This window comes from Belonocnema kinseyi, chromosome 6 (assembly GCF_010883055.1).
Source record: "Belonocnema kinseyi isolate 2016_QV_RU_SX_M_011 chromosome 6, B_treatae_v1, whole genome shotgun sequence".
Classification (NCBI taxonomy): Eukaryota; Metazoa; Arthropoda; class Insecta; order Hymenoptera; family Cynipidae; genus Belonocnema; species Belonocnema kinseyi.
In genome coordinates, this window is record NC_046662.1 from 59623642 (window position 1) to 59643011 (window position 19370).

The following is a 19370-nucleotide window of genomic DNA, read 5'->3' on the forward strand; positions in this document are numbered from 1 at the left end:
TATATCTAGTCGGGAGTGGTGCTGACTGAAAACAGATGATTTGGAGCGATTCGCGCGCCATCCGTTGGTCATTCTAAGGACTTATTGAACTACCCTCGTAGCACGAGAATTCTGGATCAATCTGAAAAATCTCTATCTCTTCCACACACTACCCCTTTCCCCTACCGAGTGAGTCACGCCTACCTCGAAAGGGAAATGGCTTAATGGTGTAATAATAAGGAATGGATTACCAAACATAGGAACTTTTATCAATTATCAAATCATAAAATAACTATAGAATTGATTCGCAAGATTTCGATTTTTTATGCTAACATTTTTGTAACTTGAAGTAATAAAAGCTAAGCTGCAAATTATTTTAAGCTATTTTAAGCTGAAAATAATAAAAATTGAAAGATTACATTTTTGTTATGAACTAAACACTTCTCAAATTAAAAGTTCAGTTACAGTCGAGGCTCTCATTAGGGCACCTCTCAATAGGGCGCCTTCACCTCAGCTGCACTCGGACGAATGAAAATATATCTGCATATATGCATTGTAGAAAGTATGTATTGAGAAATAATTATCTTCTGCGATTATATAAAATTATATATAAACCCGGATTATAGTCTTCGTGGACCTATATTAATCCAACAAACTATAGGTTCATTTATCAACCGGTTTTCAATGCTCAGAGGCCTGAAGTTTTCAGGTATTCACGCGTCTCTTCACCTTCACATTAGTTTCACTTCTTTTCGGATAATCTGATTGGACTTTTATTATAGTGTTTTGGAAAACTCTTTTCATTTAATATTAAAAAGATACATTTTTTAAAACTTTTTTTGTACATTTTTTATTTTTTGAAAATGAAAATTGAAATTGATTTTTTGAAAAAATTATATTTAAAAAAAAAACGTTTTCTATTTCAAAAAAATATCTCTTATTATACTCTTTGAAATTATGTAGAAAAAAAATTAGACCGCAAATGTTTTCTTGGTAAAATTTAAATTTTTACGCTCGAAGGTACCACGTTAAACTTCCGCAGCTCTCGGGCATAAATACTGTCAGGTCTAATGCTACTTTTTGTTGAACAAGTTGTTGGTCTCTGTCGTACCGATGCTGTCGGTAGCCACTCAGAAATTATTTATAAAAATAAACTTTTTTAATTTTCTACAAACGAAGTTTGGTCTGAGATATTAGTTACTATGTTTTTTTGCTTGTCCAAAGTTTACGGCCAACAATATTTCGTAGTTTGGAAGTAAAGCTGGGGAGAATTGTAACACACATAATCTCAAAACACACACACATTTATCAAATTTTGAATTTTTTAAAAGAATTGGTAAAATGGATCATTTTCGAAATATCACATGCCCTTAAGGGCACGCGACATACTCAGATCCCTATATTACCGAACTCACTTTTTCAGTTCACTGAATATTTTTTTTCAACTTAAGGGCATGTGACACAGCTAAATACCTATATTACCGACATTACTTTTTCAGTTCACTGAATGTTTTTTTGAACCTAAGAACTTTTTTTGTAAATAAGATATCGAGCTGAAACTTTGGAAGATGTATTAGAGTACAATAAAGTATGTTTAGGTACTGCATTTTGGTAGGAACTTCACTGAAAATTATTTCATCTTTTTTCTGATCTTCGACATTTTTTAAACGTTCGAACTTTTTTTATACATAAAATATCGGTATCAAACTTTGAAAAATGCAAGAGCCGAAAGAAAACTACGTTTAAGTACGAACGTTCAAAAAATGTCGAGGTTCAGAAAAAAGATAAAATAATTTTCAGTGAAGTTCCTACCAAAATGCAGTACCTAAACATACTTTATTGTACTTTAATACATTTTCCAAAGTTTCAGCTCGATATTTTATTTACAAAAAAAAGTTCTTAGGTTAAAAAAAACATTCAGTGAACTGATAAAGTGAGGTCATTAAAATATAGGTATTTAGCTGTGTCACATGCCCTTTAGAACTTTTTTTGTAAATAGAATATTGAACTGAAACTTTAGAAGATGTATTAGAAGACCATGAAGTACGGTTATGCACTTCATTTAAGTAAGAATTTTGATAAAAATGATTTTCAAAGAAATTAACTGAAACCATGTTTTGACATAACCTCGAAATTTTCGGAATCTAAGCACTTTTTTATAATTAAAATAGCTGCGAGATGTAAAAAAATAGTACATGAATGCAATTTACTGGTGGCTGAAGCATTTCTTAAAGTTTGAGGCCGATATTTTATTAACAAAAAAAGTTCTTAAGTTCAAAAGAAAATTCAGTAACCTGAAAAAGTGAGGTCGGTGGTATACGTATTTGAGTATGTCACATGCCCTTAGGCAGCGAGCAGGCATGCTCTGTCTATAAAATTCTCAATTTTTCCTCTTATCTCTATGTTATGTTGCCGCCAAGTGTCATTGAGTATATTAATCAGCTCTTGCTTGGTTGTAAGAGCGTGTTTACAAACTTCAGATTTCATGAAGTTCCAACCATTCTCGATAGGATTCATATCTGGAGAATTGCTCGGCCAGTCAAGAACGGTGACTCTTTTATTTTCTGATAGTCATAAGTCTATTAAAAATGACATTAAATATAAACATAAGTATATGAAAATTAGTCTTACATTAAAACAACAACAATAATATGAAATACTTACTTGTTAGCTTTGGTCTAATAATATGGCTAGGGACTGTAATGTTTAAGACATTTCTGTTTTCCTCAAACAATTTTCATTTTCTCAAGCAATTTTATTTTTAAAAACTTTGAAAAAATAATATAAAATGAAACCCATACAACTATTTATCTGGCTGTATAGTGTATAGATAGAATATATAACCCATTTTTTAATTTTTTAAACAAACAGAATATTTTAAAACAAATTCTGTTTTTCAACAATATTTTTAAACATGTATTTTATGAATTAAAAACAATATTTTACAATGAATTATTCTTCAATTCGTTAAGTCTTAATTATTCTTCTTTTTCGAATTTCCCTAATATTAAGTATGGATGGATTACGAATAAAAATTGTTCAAACAATGATATGAAGTTTTTCACCGAATTTACTACTCTTCGAAACCATTCAATATTATGTTAAATTCAGAAAATACGATTTAGAAACATTTAAAAAAAAATAATTTTTCAAATAATTATATTCGCTAAAACCATTACACAATGGTTAGTATATTCTTCCTATACACTATAAGTCAGAAAAATTATTGTTTGTAACTCTATTATATATATATATATATATATATATATAATTTTTGGACATTTTGAAAATAAACAATTATTAATTATTTAAACAATTACATAATATTTTTAACAAAAATTTACTACTCCAAAAAATGACCAACTATTACATTTCATTCAGAAAATACGATTATTATTATTTTTTATGGGAATAAATAATTCTTTAAGTAAGTTACATTTATTTAAACAATTAAAAATTCATAGGAGATATTCAAATTGTGCATTAGTAATTATTTTTATAAAAAAATACGACATAAATTGCTGAGAATTAACAATAATACGTAAAAATGTAGTTTTTTCTTCGGTCATAATTATGTCTCGGCTGGGGGTGGGGTGATGTAATTAGCATGGTTTTATTTCGTATAAACATCTCTTCAATCCCTAAAAACACTTGACACTTTTCGTTCAAACCCCGAAGTATAACTTCAATTTTTCGACAATCCAAATTTCCCCATGTTAATTAGATGGAAATGAAAACACTGGGGGGGGGGGGGGGGGGGGACTTGTCCCTAGAGTGAACTAAAATTTTCAATGCATTTTCAGACCGTTCTACTGTATGTGGGTCGTACTGTGCCACATATATTATGTGCAGCGAAAAGCGTCTTATTGAGAGGTAGAGCATGCAACATTCTCGAGGTGCGGAGGACATTGGCGAGAGTAGCACGCCTCCGAGAAAAATTTCCCCTACCATCCTGAGAGGGGCCCTATTGAAAGGCTCGACTGTATTTTCATTTTAAATAGTTTAAGGATTCTTAAAAAGTTTTAAAATTTTATTTCAAAATCTTTAAACAATTACACGTTGTTACAACTTTATTCCAATTTTAAATTAATTTTGAAATTAAAAAAATTTTTTAATCCTACGCAATTAAAACTATTTCCTTAAAATCATACAGATTCATTTTTTTTTTAATTTTGGAAATTAAAATTTTTTTTTAGATATTGTCTTACAATTAATTTTCCAAAATAAAAAGACATTTTCAATTTTCCTAGGAAACTTGAGAAAATGTTTTTCATTATTTTGAAGACTTTCAGAATTCTTAAAAAGTTTCTACATTTTTGGTTCAAAATCTGCAAAAAATCTATATATTTTTTTAAATTAAGCGGTGGGCTATTTGCAACAAAAAGAACATTAACTTTAACCATGTTTCTTGCAATTGAATTTTTTTCTGACCGTCACGTCTTACCAATTTTTTTAAATGATTGCATTTTAATAAATGACGGCTTATTTTCCGGGAAAAGATTCTTTACAACTCTACTGTTTAAATAAAAAATATACGCTCAAACATAAAAATTTCCAAAACTGTTGAAATCAAACTTGAACAGATTTTTTTTCTAAAAATTTGTGAAATTCCCACTCAAAAAAGTAAAATCACTGTCACTTCCCAGTTTCCCGGACCAGCGGCCACCCTGAAAATAGTTGAATTTTCAACTAAAATGATTAATCTTCTACTAGAAATAAACCGAGAAAATGATAAAAATTAAAAAAGGTTTTGTTCGTAAAAATCGAACAAAAAATGATTTTTAATTCACAGGATTCTAGGATTGCACGTTAAAGGGTTCATTTGAAATTTAAAAAAACAGTTGATTCAATTTTAAACTCTAATGATAAATCTTCAACCGAACGAAATAATTGTTTACGAAGTATATCTACTTTAAAACATGTAGTTCATTTTTCAACATAAAAATTTAATTCTTAGTGAAACATTTAATTAATCAATTATAAATCAAAAACAGTTGACTGAACAAATAAGACAAATTGAAAAAAAATAGTTAAACTCTCAAACGAGAAATATTAATGATCAACCAAGTTGAATTTTTATCCAAAAAAGGAGGGATTTTCTCCCACAAAGACAAAGTTTCAACAAAATAATTAAATTTTCAAACAAAGAGATTAATGTTCAATTAAAATGATTAATCTTAACAAAAATAAATGAATTTACAGTCAACCAAACAGTGGATTTTTCACCCACACGGATTAATTATCAACAAAAAGGACAAATTCTCAATAAAACAGTTAAATTTTCAATCAAAACGACGAATTTTCAAAGAAACTGGTAAATTTTAAAAACAGAAAAATGAATTGTAAAGAAAAGTGTTCAATATTCAACTAAAGAGTTAAATTGTTTACCAAAAAGTTGATTTTTTAACGACGAAGATTAATTTTTTACAGACAAAGACGAATTTCTAACTAAATAGTTAAAATTTCAAGCAAATAGTTGAATTTCAAACTAAAACAAGATGAATAAGCAACCAAAAAAAACGGGTTTTCGGAAAAATAGTTAAATTTAAAACCGAGAGATGAATTGTAAAAAAAAAATGAATTAAAAAAGTACAGTAAAACCCTTCAAAAGACGTTCATAAACAAAAGCGTTTTCAACCGAAGAGGTAGCCCCCCCCCCCCCCTCCAAGCCCCAAACCGACACAATAGAAGGGTTTCACTGTAGTTAAACTTAAAAATAATTAATTTAATTGGCGTTCACAACAGATGACTTTTTAAGAAAATAGTAGCTCAATTTTCTTATTTTTTTTTTTTTAACAAAGAAAAAAAAAGTTTTGAACAATTTTAGGTTATGCTCGCTTTTTCATCGGAAATATATATAGATTAAAAAAAAAGATTTACAATTTTGGAAAAATGTTAAGTTAAAAAGAGGATTTACAATCTTGAACAATTGTTTGTTTGGTTGTGTTAGTATTTTTTGCCTGACATTTCTATTGTTATCAACAAAATCATTAGAGTTGGAAGAATATTTATAATATTTTAACCATATATCACACTGAAAATTTTTAAAAGTACGTGAGAGAAAAAATAGTTTACTTTGTAATTTAACAAAATTTATTAATTTCTGTTCATCACATCGGGATTTTCAGATAAAAGAATTCCCGATTTTCCCTAGAATTGCACTGCTCCTTGACCGTTTCCATTGCCGCTTGAACGTATGAAATTCATCCAATCGGATATAATAGTTCAAAATTTTCTTCAATAAATTCAATATTTTTTATATATATTTGAAAATGCTGTGTGATAGAATAGAAAAGGAATACATTATCGAAATTGAGATTGAGGGGAAAAAGAGAGGAATCAACCCATACAAATCTGACGAAGAGCAAGGAGATTTGCAGATTTTTAAGCTTTAAAAGAAGTCTGCAAAGGAGGTAAAGTTTTCGAGGTCAGTGAAAAGTGTATGGCACTTCTACTTTTTCCCTCGGTCAATGTTACGTCTGCCATTCTCTTTCCTCAGATAGTGCATTCCAAGACATTTCTCTCACGTTTACTCAGAGATAGTCTAGTCAAGCGACCCCGTGGCGAAAATATTCTGGCATCAATTCAGATTCCCATTTTTTCTCATTTCCAAAAAGTTTCCCCCCTTTTTCGAGAATTTTTCCCCCTATTTTCAAGGTATTTCCTCTATTTGTTCATACTTATATACTTTCTCAGTGGTTACTTCAAAAAAAGACTTATTTGAACTCTTGAGAGGGGGATGCCACTCTAGCCGCGGCAGCTGAGGCAGACACTCCGCTTCAAGAAGAAGGCTACTTTCGTTTACCTAAAACGGATGAACTTTCATTTTTATGAGACAAAAACATGTTACAAAAACTGAAATTTATAAAAACATGGTTCAATTGATTTTTAATAAGCCGAATCAATTTCCTTATATAGTTAGAAAAAAAGTAAAGAAAAAGTTGATGATAATCGGATAATACTTTCAGTATTAAAGCACGTCTTTAAGTTTATACAGAAGTACAACGAATTTTAACTATGGTTGAAGATATTAAGTGGCTTTTAGTACATATATTTTTAATTTTATAAAGAAAACGATTCGGCTTATTAAAATTTAATTGAGACATGTTTTTTTAACTTTAGTTTTTGTAACAGGACATTATCTCATAAACAGTAAAAGGTCATTCATTGTCGGTAAAGGAAAGTAGCCTTCTACTCACAGTGGAGCGACTACCTCGGCTGCCGCGGCTAGGGTGGGGTATGTACTTGTCGTGGTTGGGGACCCTGCTATCGGAAATTTTTCAAGAATTCTTTGTTTCATACCAAAAATTTGGAAGAAATTTTACATCTGTATTAAGATTTAGATTTCGGAACCTCTAATTATTTCTTGAAAAATCTCAAAAAGTAAAGTTAAACCGGAAATTTTACAACTGAAATTCGAATTATTTGAAGATATTTAGAGGTCTTGAAAAAATTTAAAAAATGATATAAATTTTGAAGTTTGGAAAAAACTGAACCTAGTATTGACCTAGTATTTTTAAAGTATAAAAAATGAACTTCAAAAATTTATTTTAAATGTTATTATTTAGTCTATAAGTTATTAAATTTACTATTCATTTGTAGATATTTTTCCTTTTTTCGTTTAAAACGCAACTGTTTGGCATAAAATTAATCTGTTTTAGTCGAAAATTAAGTTCTTGTTGACAATTCTTATTTTCGGCTAAAAAATTCAACAGTTTGGTAGCAAATGTAACTATTTGGTTCAAAATTGATATATTTTGTTAAAAATTCGTCTTTTCTGGTAGAATATCAATTTTCTGATAAAAAGTGAAACAGTTTGATTGAGAATTAATTTGTTTCAGTTGAGCATTTATGTATTATGTTGAAAATTCGTTCTTGGTGGTCAAATTCAAATGTTTTTTATTTTGTATTAAAATATTTTTTTGTTAAAATATCAATTATTACATTTTTCGTTAAAAATTAGTTTTTTTAGGTGGAAAATTCAACACCGCGGTTAAAATTTGAACTAATTTCTTCAAATTTCATTTTTTTGGCTAAAGATTACCAATTTTAGTTAAAAATTCGTTTTTTGTTGTTGTTAAAAATAAACAATGTTGACATTTTAATTGGAAATTAAGTGTCTCAAATGAAAATTTAACTACTTCATGATTATGTTTCAGTTAAAAAATCAACTACTATATTGTTAAAAATGCTTAGAAACGAAAAAATATAAACTAAAAGTTAATTAAATGCCATTTGGACTAACATTACATCCACTGTTCAAACTATTTAGTGAAAATTACTCTTCTTGTATGAACATTCAAATGTTTGGTTGAAAATTAAATACTTAAAAGAAATTTTACATTCTTGGGTTTAAAATTCAAATCTGTTTTGTAGAAATTCCGTTTTTTTTTCATTAAAAATTAAATCTCATGTATGAAAATTTAAGTGCTCCATAGACCTTTTTTATTTATCAAATTTTAATTAACAAAATTTGGACTAACATGACATCCATTGTTTAAACTATTATTTACTAGTAATTTGTCAAAAATTAATGTTCCTAGTTAAAAATTCAACTAATTGGTTGATAAAGAATTATTTTGTTAAAAATTAACATTCTCGTACTTAAAATTCACCTGTTTTGTAGAAAAATTTATCGTTTAAGTTGAAAATTCAACAATTTGGTAGAAAATTCTATTACTTGGTAAATTTTTAGAAAACAAATTTAAACAGAAAGTTAATTATATATCAATTATTATTTAATTTTTAATTTTTGGTATGCTGTGATTTGTTGAGGTGGCGGACATATTATTTTAGCCAAATAGTGTCATCGGAATAAAAGAAATGTATTTTTAGGCTCTTAGTTCGGGAACATATCCTGTTATTTAGAAGAATTGAGGAAACATTTTCCGCTTGGCCTTGCCAAGGCCGAAATCTAATCCAGGAAGCATTACAAATTCTCCCAAGCACGTGGAATTTTTCCTTTTACTTTTCCCTCCCTCGTGTTTGGACACGGAATCCCAAATTTTACGCTAATGGAACCGGCAAGGAAGGAGGACATAAATTATAAACACGCTCTCAGGAAGAATGAGGGCCAATGACGTAAAGCGAGAAAATTTGAGGTCAATGCGCCTTCGACTTCGATTATTTTCTATAGACGAAAAATATGATATTTTCTTCCCGATTTTAATCGTGTCAGTTTTGTCCTCACTAAATTGTAATCAATTACAAATCAATAATTTCCAGTGACATAACAGAAGGGTGGCAGTATAGAACTAGAGAACCAACAAAACCTGAATTTTTAATGAGCGAAAAAACATTTGACAAACATCGAAAATACCATTTAAACGTGTTTTTGATTTAATCCCAAAAAAATGGATTAGAACTAGTTTTCCATATTTGATCAAATAGATGAGTCAGCTGATAATGACAAAGTCACTAACTATAAATTGGAACAGACTAGGCTGCGGATTGCGATTTTTATATACTATTTTCGCGTTCATCATTTAAAAATTTTGAGGCAGTAGAGAACTAAAAAGTTAACGAACAAAATCGGAATTTTTCAGGAGAAAAAAAAATCTTGTAAAATAGAAAACTCTATTCAGAGATAGGACAGAAGTCTACTTCCGAGATGACATGTTGCTCATTTAATTTCAAAAAATTGGATTAAAAACAGTTTTCCATTTACGAGCAAATAGATGAGTCACCTCACAATATTAGTCACCCAGACCACAAATTTGGAACAGACTAGGTTGCGGATTGCGAAAAAATTTTTATCTTCAGTTAAAATATAAAAAAATTTTACTCTCGAGATATTGAGTTTTCGAATAAGGGTAAAAAAAAACTTTACACATAAAAAAGTGAACAATTTCCGAGTAAATAGTCCAAGAAATTTGAGATTACAATTTCACAGGTTTTGAATGAAGAATACATTTTTGAAATACATTTAACACAACAAAAATAGTTTTGATCGACATTTTTAACTGTTGTATTATCAATGAATAAATATAATTGATCAAACAACCATTTTTTCGTTGGTTAAATTTGAGAATTTTCCAGTGTCAGCAATTCTGCAGAATATGATATTTTATAACTCGAAAATTTTATTATGCGAGATTTTTAAAATACGGTAATAATATAAATTTTGTCGGGAATTTTTAAAGAAGGGATTTTTATACTTTGCCAATTATATAATTCCGGGAATTTTCTTTTTTGGGAATTTTACAGTGCCAGGAAATTTATTTTTCGGGATTTTTCAGTCCTATGAAAATTTCAAAATTAAACAATTTTAAACTGAGTACTATAGGAATTAATATTCGAGTTAATACGTAACTTGTAATTAAATGTGTCCAAAAGTTAACAATTTTTCTGTTGATGTTTAAACATTGAAATTTCAACCATTTAAAACTAGATTTCAATTGAAATCAAATTAAAAATGTGCAACTTTTGTAATATGTTTACTGAAACGCTTAAAAATGTACAATTTCGAAATTATAGTGGCCGTTTTAATCAAAGAAAAAATTCCCGGTCATGCCCCGGTTTACAAAAAATGTTCACTTTCAATTATATGAAAAAATTAAAACTTTAAAAACTACCAATTTTTCCGTGTGAATTAAAAAAAACTGAACTGCAAATTAAAACTAAATGTGTAAATCTTGAATTTTTAACTTATTAAATTTTTTTATTCAAACGTTTAATTATTTACACGTATAAATCTAATTGAAAAATCATGAAAAATTAAATTTCCGAGACTAATTTTCCCGAAAAGTTTCTAATATTACTAAATTGGAAAATTCCCGAAAGAAAATTTCCGATTAATAAAATAATCGATCTAGAAAATCCCGGAATTTAAAATTTGTTTAAATTACATATTTTTTATTGTATATTTAATAAATAAATATTGTTTAATAAAAAATATATACTTTTTTATATTCGAGGATTTTATAGTTCGGCAATTTTCCGTCGGGAATTTTCATATTTGGTAATATTATAAAATTTTTCATTTCGGGATTTTAACAGTGTCAGAAATTTTATATTTCGGGCTTTTTCAGTCGCCCCATAAACTCAATGCTCTAAATTAAAGAATAACTCAATAAAATTTTTAAATTATATGGTTTTTAAGCAATTTTAAGCTAGAAATCTGAAAAATTAGTTTTTTTTTTTAATTGAACACTTTAAATTAGAACTTAAATAATTTTTCTATGTTTTTAATAAATAATTGTTCAATTGTTATATATACATAAAACATTCATTGTGTTTTAAAATATTTTAAAATATTCTTTGAAAATAATTTTTTTTAGAACAAAAAATAATTTTCAATTTTCCCAGAAATATCAAGAAAACTATTTTATTACCTTAAAAAGCTTCAAAAGTTTTGTTGGAAATCTTCAAAAATACATTTTGTTCATTTCTTAAAATTTTAATATTTTAAATTATTTGTTGGATATTCCTTCTAAATATCTTTTAAAATTATTTGAATTTTTCATAAAATTTAAATAAGAACTCTATAAAATTAAAAAAATGTCATCAAAATCTTTCAGATTCTTTTACGGCAATTTTGAAAATCTTTTAACATCTTTTTAAGTATTCTCTTGCAATTAATATTTTAAATTAAAAAATTATTTTCAATTTTTCTAGAGATCTTAAAAATTTTGATTTTATTGTTTTAAAACCTTTAACAATTCTAAAAAAGCTTCTAATTTTTTGTTGAAATCTGCAAAAATCTACATTCTGTTTAATTTCAAGTTTTTTTTTTGCTTTTTTTGAAACCTTTTGCAATTCTTAAAAATCTTCTACATTTCTTTTTCAAAATCTGCAAAAATCGACATTTTGCTTTAAATTATTTTTAATTTTTTTTTTAAATTATTAATTTTTTAAACTTTAAATTATTATTTTTTACTATATCAAATAATTTCATGGTTTAAATTAGTTCTAAATCTATTGAGAATTTCTATATATCACTTCAACTTACACAAATTTTTTCTAAATCAATAAGTGTTCAATTGTTATTTAAACATCAAAAGTCAACAATTTAAGTTACAAGTTAACATTTTCTAAATAGAACACTAACTATATTTTAACGTTTTAGTTTGAATTTAACTCTGAAATATTAACGATTAAGACTTTGTATTTGAAACAATTTATTTTCGTATTGTTTTGTTTGTAATTAAATTTGCAATTTAAATTATCAGTCTAACATTGCTAAATATCGAATAATTATTCTTAAAAAAAAAATTGAAATCGGACTTATTTAAATGTTTTAAAATAATTTCTCAAAAAAGAAAAATCATGCGATATGAAATTTGTGGTATTTGAAGTGACTGGATATATTTTTTTCTAACAAATTTGTAAAATTCCCAGTCAGAAAAATAAATTCACTTTCATTTCCTGACTCAGCGGACGGTAATGTTAAAAATTGTACAATTTTAATTTAAATAATCAGTTTTATTTCATGGTATTTCAATAGAGAAATTCTAGTACTTTTTTTTTTAATCTGACCCTTTTTGACCTATTTTTTATAACAATTTAAAGCACTATATTATTGCAATTCATGAAATTACACTGTGTCAATTCAAAGTTTTTAAAGTTATTTATTTTTTTCAAAATAATCAGAATTTTTGGCATGTTATTGTCGACTTGTAGTGGAAAATTCTTGAACTGAATTGTTTATCTTCCTTAATAATTGTGCTAATATTAAGAGCAATTAATATAGCGAGTCTTCTGACAATATTGAATTAACATTGAGGTCTTGAGTACTCAGAGTAAACATTTTTGTTTAAGTTTTCAGTATCGTCTCTGGGACATAATTAGGCTCTTCCTCAGTTTTGTCCAAAGAGGAGCTGTTAAGCCTTTTATTATTTATTTGTCCACCTGGGGTCCATACTTTAATTACGTAGAACCTTCATAAGCTGGGACGGGGGTTGAATATTTTTCTGTTCACTTACTTAAGGGGGAGGGGGGTGGGGTACATTGTTCAAAATGTCAGAAAAAAAACTTTAAGTAATTTAAAGACTTAAGGAATTTAAGAATATAAATTTTAGAGTTGACACTTCCTCTGAATTTGTTTAGCGTCTTATCTTTCATTCTTTATGTCATTCCTTATTTTATTTCTGAGAAACATTTTGTTTAAATATTTTATCATTTCGATCACGTATATACATATGAAAATATATGTGATTGCATTCAGTGCTTGAATCATGTTTCTGGCTTGATTTAATTTCTCTTCCAGAGGCGTATTCACTCGGGAGTTGAGGGAAAAAGAGGGATGGGCATCCCCAAGATTTATGAAAGGAGCTGACTAAAGCTTCCGTATAATCAATTTTGAATATGAAGATATAAAAATGCTGAGGCAGTAAAAGCGATGTATTGATCCGGCAACAGTTATGATGCATTTCCTGGATGTTAAATTTTTTACTACTGTATTTTTAACTCATTTTATTTATAGAAAACAAGTAAACAATTTCAGCTCGTGAATTGTCTAGTTAAAATTGTTATCAACAAAAAGAAGAAAATTCTTCGGATTCTAGAATCAATTTCCCCATTTTCCGGTAGTTACGCCACTGTTGAGAGAGACTGTGTAAATAGCATTGAAGAGTAGTGAGGAAAGAGCAAGAAACGGAAGACACCAGAAGAGGAAGAACACAAGAAATTGAGGACGGTGACGTTTTGAAGAAAGAAAGAGAAGCGAATCATGATAGGGACGAAAGGGTCTCTCACGACCGGAGAATCAAGGAGAGGAGGGATAAGTGAAGAATCCATTGGTGGGAAGAGATAAACTTCTCATTTCATCAATTATTCCTATATCATTCTCCAATTTTTGCCATTTATCCCTCACTTTAATTCAACTTCTCCAAATGTCTTATTGGAAGAGAATCCGATTTAAAATTAAAATACGGAAAACTGTCAGTAACAGTTTAAAATGCAGTTAGAGAATATTGTCAAGCACCATCTTTAGCTTCAATGATTTGTAACACCATCCCGGAATTGCTAACAACATTTGAATCAGTAACAAAATGGAAAACACCATTTAAAAATTTTTAATATAGCCGAAGAATTTGAGGAGAGTCAAATGATTTTAAACACCATCCATGAATTGCGAACACCTTCCAAGGACTTCAAACTCAAAGAAAACACGATGAACTAAGAATTTCTAGTTTTATTTAAATATCCGAAACACCATCCAATAATATTAAATTCAAAGAATTTGGAACACCATCCCAGAATTTGTGGAGAGTCAAATGATTTTAAACACCATCCATGAATCGCGAACACTTTCAGAACAACACTATTCAAGGATTTTAAACTCGAACGAAGAATTTCTAATTTTATTTAAGTATCAATAACACCAAAAACGTAAAACCAAAGAATACCAAATACCCAAAGGATTTGAAGCACTATCATAGAATTACAAAGTCAAAGGAATTGATGCACCATCCAAAAGTTTTCATCAGCAAAAAAATTCAATTCAAAATCTTTGAATTACCATGACAGAACATCTAGCATCATAAAAGTATGTTAAACCCCATCAGGGACGTTACAACTTATCTGTGAACCTGGGAATTTAATTTTTTTTCAGTTTTAATACACTTCTGCCTGCTCAGAATTGCATCTAATCTAACCGGGAATATAATTGGTCAGACTAGATCCAGAATTCACTGACACAAATTAATCCATCCGCCCTTGAAGACCCTCTGCAGAATATCAGAGCCCCATAAAAATTTCCCACGTGGAGAAGAGTACATCCTTTTCATGTTCACGAACACACGTTTAGGGAATGAAAAACGAGAGACGGAGAAAGAAAATCTACACATCCTTAAAAACATCACATTTTCAATGTTTTTTGAGCCCCTGTGTGAACTTTTCACCTACATGAGACGATATCACACCCAAAGTTGATGTACACACACACACACACCACACGATCAAGGCAACAAACACCGGTTTTGCACTCACTGTAGGATCGCACGCTTGTTTTCACGAGATGGGTGTAAACGTCGTGCGATTATATTCCGAGATGATGGTCCTGAATCCACTGACAGAGCGCACTTGTATCTTACGGGACACCCTGTATAAACGAGAGTAAAGAGCGGGATGGAGCGGAGCAAGTTGAACGGTTATGGGGGATGCTGGGGAGTAAGGGGGATGTGTGGAGATGATGGGGAGGCGTTTGTGGGGAAAGGGGAGGCAGCGAGAGTGAAAGAAGGCATACAGAGAGGCTACGGAGGATCGTCGAGCAACAACGAGTCACAATGGCCGACGATCGCGGCAGTCTGGCGACCTCTTCGATTTTTCCGGCGCGGAAAAGCCGGTGATCGGCAAAAGGAAAATACCGGACGGGAGGGGAGGATCTGGAGCCGAGAATCGGTAGGAGTTGGATTCCTAAACTTGATAGTAAAAAAATAGGATTTGTTGTTATTTACCGATCGGGATCCTGATGGAGATGTTTTTTATTCGCGTGGTCTGCAACGACGCCCGGCGATTTCGTGGCAGAGCGAGTGACAAGACGGGTCAGACGGGTTGCGCACAAGATAATCGGGAGTTTGTACGGGTACCAGACTCACTTTGCTTGGCCCGTGGCACTGAGAGTGCGAGGTAGGGGATCAAACATTGGTGGGATGCGCGGAGCTGAGGAGGGCGAAAGCGGGGGAGTGGGAGTGTGAGTCGAATGACGGTGGAAAGAGAGAGAGAAAGAGAATGGGTGAAGATGGTATGTGGGAGTGGGATGATAAAGGTGAGGGGAGGGATGATAGTCTCGGAAAATTGGGGAGGAGGTGACATCTGTTGATGGAGGTGAGAAGCTGATTGCCGACTGATTGGGTTGGGTAGAGCGGGAAATTTGAGTTCGGCTGGGTGAAGTTAGAGGGAGGTGGATGAGCATTATGAGATAAATAGGTAAATTATTGTAATTGAAGGAGAATGTTTCTAGATTCTTCAGCGTACTTTAATACATTTTAAGTTTTAACCGTCGAATGGTACGGTGGGGTTAGCGCCAACCCCAGGATGATTTAAAAATTTATTTTTATAAAGAACAAACTCATATTACAGTATTAGAGTTCTGTTCTTATTGTTGCCAATAAAACCTTGAAAAAATGAGGGTATAAGAGGACCCCACTGTACCATCTGTGTCCCCCTGACTCACAGTACCATATTTAAGGGTTAAGCCGGTAGTTCAGGATATTTCAGATATTTCGAGATACTTCAGAATATTTCATGTAATTTAAGATATTTGAAAGCTCTTCATGATACTGAAAATATTTCCGGATATTTTAAAGCACTTAAGTATATTTCACATAGTTTGAAATACTTCAAATACTACAGAATATTTTATGTGCTTACAGTTATTTAAAGGTACTTTAGGATAATGCAAATACTTCCTATGTTTCAAATTACTTCTGAATATTTGAAACACCTAAAGTTATTTCAGCATACTTCAAGATATCTCACATTGCTTGAGGTGCTTTATGATATTGCAAATACTTACGGATATTTCGAAGTATTTCAGGATATTTTACATTTTTCAAAATACTTTACATACTTCAGAATATTTCATATACTTAAAGATATTTTAAAGTAATTCAGGATATTTTAAATACTTCCTATTATTTAAAAATACTTTGACATATTAAATATACTTCCGGATATTTTAATCTATTTAATGATATTTCGAAATACTTCGAAATACTTGAAATACTTCAAGATATTTGTAAGTACTTTATATTATTGCAAATACTTCCGGATATTTTAAAGTATTTCAGGATATTTGCCATTTTTCGAAATTCTTCACAAGTTCACATACTTCAGAATATTTAATATACTTAAAGATATTTGAAAATACTTCAGGATATTTAAAAAACTTCCTATTATTTTAAAATTCTTTAAAATATTTAATATACTTTAGGATATTTTAATATACTTCATGATATTTCGAAATACTTCACATACTTCGCATACTTTAGAATATTTCATATACTCAAAGATGTTTGAATGTACTTCAGGATACTTGAAATACTTCCTATTATTTCAAAATACTTGATAATATTTAATATACTTCCAGATATTTCGATGTACTTCAATATATTTCGAAATACGTTACATACTTCAGAATATTTCATATACGCAAAGATATTTGAAAGTACTTCAGGATATTTCATATGAATCCAGATCCAAGACCAGTTGTCATTGTTATAAATAATTATTATAAAAAAATTCTATTAGGTGGCATTTCTGAATGTAGAAACTTTTTGTTTTCTTCAGGATTATTTCATTTCATCTCATGGGTAATAGCTTCGCATTTATAATATATTACTGTTTAAAAATTATATATATTTTTATAAACAATTCATTGTATTTCACATTTTTAACAAAGATAATTTTTCTTTTTATGGGGCTACTTGTTTTCTTCCCTGAATAATAATTTTAACACAGAAAATATTGTCGTTCAACAACAATTATTGTTATATAGAATAGCTGTCTTTATAATAAAGTCATTTTTATTGCATTTTTGAACATAGAAATTTTGTATCTTGTTAGTCCGAAAATTAAACTATTTTGCAGAAAACTAACTGTTTTGTTGAAAATTCTCATTTTTAGCTTGAAGATTGCATAATTCGGTTGAACTTTTAGTTTCCTTTTTGATTGAAAAATCTTTCTTTGTTGAAAATGCAAACATTTTGTTCAAGACTCGTCTTTTTGGTTTGTAAAATCAACTCTATGGTGAATCCATTTTTGTTTTTTGAAGATTAAACATTTTAGTTGAAATTCATCACTTTGGTTAAAGATTAATTTTCCCACTTAAAATTTAGCTATATCATTTGTAGTTTGAAATTTATAATTTTTGATTGAAAATGTATCAGTTTTAGTTGGAAATTCAAAAATGTCTTAAAAATTGATGTGTTTTTCTTTGAATTCTTCTTTTTTGGTTAAAATTTCTATTATTTGAATGGAAACCTAACAATATTGTTAAAAATCGATCTTTTTTTGGTTGAGAATTTAACAGTTTTTGTTGAAAATTCGTCTTTATTTATTAAAACTTCAATGATTTTCCATAAAATTGTTTTTATTTTGCTTGAATCTCTATGGTTGAATATTTAACTATTTTGTTGAATATTCGGTTTTGATATGGTTGAAAATTAATTTTCGTGACTAAAAATGTAACAATTCGATTTTTGTTTTTCAAAATATATTGTTTTTAGTGACATTTCAACTATTTAATTTTTGACCAAATAGATCAATTTAAACAAAAAATGTGAATTTTTAATCAGAGAGATGAATTTTCAACTAAAATTATGGATGAATTTTCAATCAAGAAGGTTTATTCTCGACCAAAACAACGAATGTTCACCAAAATGCATGTATTTTCAACTAGAAAATATTAGTTTTTAATAAAAATAATACTATTTTTATTTATTATTTTAAAAATATTTTTATGTTCTTGACAAAGAAAAAAAAACAAATTTTCAACCAAAGAGATGCATATTTAACTTAAATGATAAATCTTAAAAAATATTTATTTTCACCTAAAAAAGATCATTACAAAAAATTTCTATTTTATAAAAAAATTGAATAGTTAGTATATTGCATTCTCATCGCTTGTCTCGTATTTTGCACTCGGTTCTGTCTAAAATGCAAGATAAAGTACAAATTTTATTTTTCATGATTATTTTAATATTTGTTGCTTATTTTGCACAATAAATTATTTTTAGCTAGCCTGAAAAATATATCATTTCAATAAATTTATATTATCACAATTTTTAATATGCATTGGCATTGAAACAGACGTATTTTCATTTTCTTATTTTTAATAATTAAAAAAAAGTGTACATTCTATAAAAATGGGTTTGTTATTGAATACTTTATTGTAACTTTTGTCGCTTTTCCAAAAATTTTTATTGTTCTTTTTAGGTTTAAACAACTTCTGTCTTCTCATTTTTTTCGTCTCTTGTGTGATTTTTCCAAAAATTAATTTTTTTATTTTTAATGTTACTTTTTACGATTAAAACAAAAACGATTCGTGCTTTCAACAAATCATTAAAGACAAATTTTTAACTTTCTTCTAGGAGAGCAAATTTTTAAAATAAAGTTTTTCATAGCTTGCTTCGTTTGGAATCTGCGAAAGTCATTTTGAAAAAAAAAACCAATACCTTCTCAGTGTGATGCGAATGTAAATAGAAAAAATGTTAAAAATGTACTACGAGAAAACGTGATAAATGTAATCTAAGTTCGTCACGTAACTTCCACTGCCCCCCCCCCTCCCCCCAGTTTACGGACACCTCCTGATCACAGAATTGATGGTGCGAACAAGGCACACGATTCAATGATTTTAAGCTCCATTGGTTTAAGCCGGGCATAGGTGGTTATTGATTGTTTCCACAATCTGAATACTATTGCAGATTAAAATTATGTCCCGCTATTTA

General features: G+C 29.1%; 1 protein-coding gene across 1 annotated transcript in view; it reads right to left on the minus strand.

Annotated features, from left to right (window-relative positions):
* The window catches only part of LOC117174977 (G protein-coupled receptor kinase 2), a 112422-nt gene extending 96909 nt beyond the window's left edge, over positions 1-15513 (minus strand). Inside the window, exon 1 of the mRNA XM_033364455.1 lies at positions 15378-15513. The gene's annotated coding sequence lies outside the window, so the exon portion shown is untranslated. The remainder of the gene's footprint in view (positions 1-15377) is intronic.
* Positions 15514-19370: the final 3857 nt, after the last annotated feature.